General features: G+C 54.7%; 1 long non-coding RNA gene across 1 annotated transcript; it reads right to left on the bottom strand.

The window, feature by feature from the left end:
• Positions 1–3,722: 3,722 nt before the first annotated feature.
• LOC150002412 (uncharacterized) lies at positions 3,723–5,976 on the bottom strand. The gene is made up of 3 exons (XR_016512986.1): positions 5,704–5,976; positions 4,394–4,471; positions 3,723–4,065 (listed from the first exon to the last, which is right to left on the bottom strand). It is a non-coding gene; the product is annotated as an uncharacterized LOC150002412 (long non-coding RNA).
• Between the last annotated feature and the right edge of the window lie 444 nt (positions 5,977–6,420).

Below are 6,420 nucleotides of genomic sequence, written 5' to 3'. Positions count from 1 at the left end.
TGGGACCAAGATGGCGGAGCAGGCTACGTGGACCTTCGGGGGTTGGGCCTCGGCTGCGTCAGACCTTCTAGGGCGGGAACAAGATGGCGGGTCCGCCGCAAGCGGAAGTCGCCCGGAAGTCCTCTGGGGTGGCACCGGGAGGGCGGAAGTGTCCCGGAAGTGCGGCGGAAGGTCAGACTTCCCGGAAGCGGCTCCTAAGTCCTCCAGGGGCGGGGGCGAGGTGCCGGAACTCTATCGGAGGATGTGTAAGACCTTCGGGAGCAGGATAGAGGACCCCGATGTCTCGGGGCGGGGGTGGGGCAGGGAAGGGGACGCGGCAGTTTTCTTAGGGGGCGGGGACAGGGTGGCGGAAGACTCCCGGAAGCGAGGCGAGGCCGAACACCCGGAAGACCTTCGGGGTGGGACCAAGATGGCGGAGCAGGCTACGTGGACCTTCGGGGGTTGGGCCTCAGCTGCGTCAGACCTTCTAGGGCGGGAACAAGATGGCGGGTCCGCCGCAAGCGGAAGTCGCCCGGAAGTCCTCTGGGGTGGCACCGGGAGGGCGGAAGTGTCCCGGAAGTGCGGCGGAAGGTCAGACTTCCCGGAAGCGGCTCCAAAGTCCTCCAGGGGCGGGGGCGAGGTGCCGGAACGCTATCGGAGGATGTGTAAGGCCTTCGGGAGCAGGATAGAGGACCCCGAAGTGCCAGTGCGGGGCAGGGAAGGGGACGCGGTAGTTCTAGTTCTTCGGGGGCGGGGACAGGGTGGCGGAAGACTCCCGGAAGCGGGGCGAGGCCGAACACCCGGAAGACCTTCGTGGTGAGACCAAGATGGCGGGTCAGGCTGCATAGACCTTCGGGGGTTGGGCCTCGGCTGCGTGAGACCTCCTAGGGCGGGAACAAGATGGCGGGTCCGCCGCAAGCGGAAGTCGCCCGGAAGTCCTCTGGGGTGGGACCGGGAGGACGGAAGTGTCCCGGAAGCGCGGCGGAAGGTCAGACTTCCCGGAGGTGGCTCCTAAGTTCTCCAGGGGCGGGGCCGAGGTGCCGGCAGCCTACCAGAAGCGGGGCGGAGGGTGTGTAAGACCTTCGGTAGCAGGATAGAGGGCCCCGAAGTCCCACGGGGACAGGGAAGAGGATGGGGTAGTTCTTCGGGGGCGGGAGACACAGAGTGCAGAGAGAAGAGCATTCCAGAGAGGGTGAGGGACAGACAGAGGGCGGTCCAGAGGGGGGCGGGGGTCCAGGACAGAGCATCAGCAACAAGGCAGTGGCGAGTTGCAGGTCAGAATGAAGAAAGTGGACTTTATTCTCAGGACGAGGGAAAGCAGGGGCTGATTCGGGTTTATATAGAAGATACTATCTGTGTGTGTGTGTGTGTGTAGCGGAGTGGGGGGGTGTCCTCTTAAAGCAAAAGAATACGGCAGTACAAATACAAAATTGGGTATCAAACTGAAAATCAGAATGAGAAACCTCACCAAATTACCGCAGTGGTTCGATGAGCCGACATACCCGTAAGGCGCCCCCCCCGCCCCCCCGGCGTTTCCGGCATCACGGGACCTGAATCCCCAGATGGTAACTGCACACACCTTAAGGATGAAGTTTGCTTCTGACTTGGCCCATGTCAAGCCCTGTTCCTCTCCCACTGTCCAGGAACTTCCAACGATGGTGACAACTTCTGTTCCTGTGCCTTCCTGTCACTATACTGGGTATGCAGGCTCATCGGGTGGGTGAGGAACACGTCCCAAGAGCCATTTCGACCCTGAGGTGAGTAACAATAACCTCACTACGCATGGAAGTATCTGTGGACAAGTATGTTCCGCTGCAGAAACAGACGGTAGCGCTTATTAACCGCAGGTAGAAGACCTTACTTTTGCAGACTTTACAAAAAGCACGAGCACGGAACACATTGTGAGGGTCCCTTCCCAGGCCTTGGAAGCGAGGGGTCCTGAAGCTTAAGCTTCGCTCGCTTCACAGCAGATCTTTGAAAGTCTCGCATGGGGAACCGACGGAAGGGTTCAATGTGCTCTGAGGAGAGCTGGAGGGGACAAGTGTGGGAGGCCGGCACTGCGGTGGTGGCCCTGGAGCCTTCCTGGGCTGAGACCAGGGCCCCCCACCCCCCCACCCACCGCCCCGCCTCAGCCAAGACCGACTGCTCTCATCTGCGGCCCCTTTTCCTCTGTGGCCATAATCTCTCCTCCACAGGACCTGCCACGCGCCCGCCGTGGGCCTGCCACGGCGTCCGCAGCTGTCATCCCCCCGCCCGTCTGGTCTGGGTCGGCTCAGCCCACGGTCGTTCTTAAACCAAGCGCTGGAGACGGAGAGAGGGCACACCCGGCCACCCTGAGGGATGTGCCACCTGGGGCAGAGGAACAGACAAACGCATTGTAAGAACCGTAGGTAAGGGGAAAGGTAAACTCGAGTTCTCTCTCGGGAGTAGAGGGGGAGAGGGAAATGGGATCTGAGGGATCCAGAGGTGCTCAGAAGCACTGATGACCGATTACTGTAGCGGGTGCAGGGCTTGCACTGTAAACGGGCCTTTCACGTGTTTTCGGAGCGGTTTGCGTGAACGCGTGTTTGTATACATGTGCACGCACACACTTCCGGTCCTAGGAAGAGCCATCGATGTCGATGGCTGGCAACAGGTACAAGAATGTGATTCCCACAGAGGCCGAGGGCCACGGGTTCTCCAAGACGGTAGGGACACAGCAACGGAGACCTTCAGGGCACAAGTCCCATCTTTCCCTGCTGATGACACTCGCACCCACCAACTTTAGCCTCTTGTGTCCCGGCACCTCCAGGGCTGCCCCAGGACACTGAAGCATGAAGGATCACAGACCCACTAACCCCGGTGAACAACAGTGACTGCTACAGACAATTCTCCTTCACCGTTTCCATTCTTACCGAGTTTTATTCCCAGAAAAGGGGGGAGGGGGTAGAAAGGCCCATGAAGAACAGTCACCGCTCAACTTACAGAAAGGCGAGGCCCCGATCAGAGGCTACCATCCCTCTTTCCCACCGTCCGGGTTCAAAAGCCAACACGTGCTCATTGTGGAAGAGGGCGGCTGAAATGGGGCTCAAAAGATTTATAAGACCCCCAATTCTGTCTTCCACGTATCCTTTTCTTTTTGTTCTTTTTCTTTCTTATCACGCTCAGCCTTAGCTTCTTCTTCCTCGTGTCTTCTGATCAGCTGTTCCACTTCCTTCTGTCCGAGGACTCTGATGACCGTCTTTCCATTCTCTCTGGTCGGCGTGGCAATTTCCACTGGGGGCAAACACACACACGCACGGCTGCGTTATAGCAATCACAGGTGCTAAAGTTGTTGCAGCTACCTTAAAATACCGTTTACATTCATCGCCGTTGCAAAATCACGTTAGGTACCTATCGCTAGGTTTTACAGCAACACAGAAATACTCACGGCGCCGTTATTACCAATGCGTGCGGCCTTCCATCCCCCGTAATTTCCGCTTGGGTCGCTCCGATAGAGCTGAAAGCCGTAACGCTTATCTCAGCCAATGGACAGCAGCGAGACACCAAAGGCACGTTTTTCCCTTTAACCAAAAAAAGAGGACCGTCAAGCACATCAGCCGCCCAAAGGCAGAATCGCTACAGTCACTCGAGCTCCCCGAACGTAGCTGAAGCACCTTTCTTGTGAAGCTGAGCATTCGTAAGTGGCTCTGTTCTGGCCACCACAGACTAAGGCCCACCAAAACGTCCACTTGCTTCCGGGAGATGGGCACAGCCAGGAGACGGAGTCAAGACCCGGAGGACCGCTACTCCGTGCTGAGTTTAATTATTAGGTAAGAAAAGCAATCGGTTTCCAGATTTAAAAAGGCTATTTCTGCCTCTCGATGGTCTATTAATAAAACATATGATAATACATATCGCGGAAACCACGAAGCGCAAATGTACAAAAAGTTTTTCACTTACTTTTCAATTTCTTTTTACCATCTCATAAAAAAATTATTACCTAGAAAATGTTTCCCTTTTCTGGAATAAATATGCCCCAGATTTCCTACCTCCAAACTGCGCGTACGCTTGTTTGATATCACAGAGCGCTGTCACCAACTGCTCACGAGGAATTGGCTCCCGATACTGTAATAAATAAATACCTAGGATGAAAACACTGGCATAGTCATCATTTTTTCCTAAGACACAAAAATCTAAGCAAAACATATTCTGGACATAAACCTGCGCCATGGGGGGACATTGACAGTCACCTGTCATTTGAAAGGGGAGCAGGGGAATGTCAACATCCTAACAATCTTATGACCATAGCATTTTATAAGTTCGGGTTAGAAAAAAGAAGCAATTTTCAATTAATAAATCTGCGATGACTCTCATCTTGGCAAAAACGAGTTCTCCTTAGAGATATGAAGCAAACTGACTTATAGATCGTCAGTCACACTCTCTCTGACCATACCTTTGGGCAATGAGCCTCAGTTCGTTGGTCAGAACGTTAGCGTCAGAAGTTACGCCGGCCACGGTGCAAGCCATGCCCCTGGAGGAAGAAAAAAAAAAAATGTATTCATGTGTCTGTAAGCAGAGCAGGTGTCTGAGAGGGCCTTTAAGAAGTATTTGCAAAGCCCCAAGTTCCATGATAAGTTTACCATGCTCGCGTCAATGCTCTGGTTTTCTTCTGAACAGACAGAAACTACAGAAGGTTTATCTTTGCAGGACAAACATGATGTCGTTTATAACATGAAAGATACACAGCGCCCCCTCCAGTTCTTCGATAGGCGTATTCAGCGCCACGACGCCGAACAGGGCGAGAGAAGGAGCACTAGGAAACTAAAGCAAGTCCCGAGAGGGTCCAGAAGCAAGACAGAGGTTTTGCCAGAGAGGAAGAAAAACTACCCCCACTCCTGGGTCATCGGTATTCTCACCTCCAAAGGCCTGGCTGGCCGGGGCGGAGGGAGGGGGCTCAGGGGCTAGGCTCCCAGGAAAGGCGCCTTTCCTTTCTTTGCTGCAGCTCCACGAGGGCTGCGCTGGCTCCCCTAGAGCTGGCACCCTCTGTCACCTGCTGTCACTACACCTCCGCAAGCCTGCCGGCTGCCGAGCGGCCCGTGGCCCGGCGGTGACTCTGGAGGGATGACGCTTCCTTGGACACGCATCCAAAGGCCCTAGAACCGGCACCCGCCTCGTCCCCCACTCAGGGGGGAAGTCTCTGACAGGCAAACCCAGTGCCCCGCAGGCTAGGAGTCCCGCACGCCCAACGACGCGAAACCGACGGGGCTCATCTAAACTGTTCCCAGACCTCCAGGGGTAAGATTCGGGACACTTCCACAGAATTCCCGAGTAGCCGTTCTGAACACTCGGGGAGCCTGCCACGTGTCAGACCCTGCGCTAGTGTATTTCACTCGTTTTACTCTAGTTCATTAAACGGCCACCACCACTCGAGGCGGCACCGAAGCCCAGAGAAGGAAAGCAACGGGTGCGAGGTCACACAGACTTAACCCAGATCTGCACACCTACCACGCCTGTACTCCGAACGGTATAGAGTAGTTTCTCCGCCTAGGGCTTGGCCCTGCACGTCAAAAGAATAACGCATCGTCCTAAGCCTCAAGGAAGTTTCAAATAAGAATCAAAAGTGTCCACCAGTAAAGGCACAATAACAAGCGTTCGCTTCAAGTTTACTACGGCACACGGGCCAGCCCTCCCGAAATACGTGAGATCCTACGTATGTGAGCACGTGAGATATTGAAACACTCTCCCCCCTGTGAGCTCACTTACTCATCATCGAGCTTATAAATTTTTTCAGGGACAACAACTTCATCAAGCAGCTTGTGGATGTTGCGTCGCTCTGCTGCAAGCCAAACACCGTCGTTCGCTAAAGTTCCCGGACAGGTGCCCGCACGTCCGATGGCCTCCATGGCGTATTCAAGCTGGTACAAGCGACCTGCAAAACACAAGCGGTGAGAAACCGAGACTCCCTTCTGGGTGCTTGCACCACTGGGCCAAGAGAGTCAGCGGGAACCCTGACAGGCTCTACCCTCGAGTCCCTCTCTCGTTCTCTCGTGCTGCATGTGATCGACCTGGTGACCATAATGACATCAAAACACAAGAGAGCATGAACTATACAAAAAGTGTCTTGACGTCCGCCCCCCCACCCCCACCCCCCCAAAAGTCAAGCACTTAAAAATACTTTTGAGACAAATCCTACAATTCCTATTTTGCCTCCTGGAGAAAATATAGTGGTCCTGGAGTCATAGCTTCGAGACCGCAAAGGAAAATATATACCCATGACTCCTGTCCACTGAAAGTAACTCCTGCATAAAACACATCCTGGCACCCAGAGTCCAGTGTGTAGCAGGGAACCGATCATTTCTTCCCACTCCCATTTTCTCACGCAGGTCTGTAAGCTGAGTACCAGACCCTTTGTCAGGCGATAGCTTACGGATGTGTGCGGAACTTACCGTGTGTTCTGAACTTTACGGCTCCTGTCAAAAG

This window comes from Furipterus horrens, unplaced genomic scaffold (genome assembly GCF_987537825.1).
Source record: "Furipterus horrens unplaced genomic scaffold, mFurHor1.1.pri manual_scaffold_9, whole genome shotgun sequence".
In the NCBI taxonomy this organism is placed as follows: Eukaryota; Metazoa; Chordata; class Mammalia; order Chiroptera; family Furipteridae; genus Furipterus; species Furipterus horrens.
Note: the sequence above shows the minus strand (reverse complement) of the source record. Positions and strands in the feature narration are given on the sequence as shown.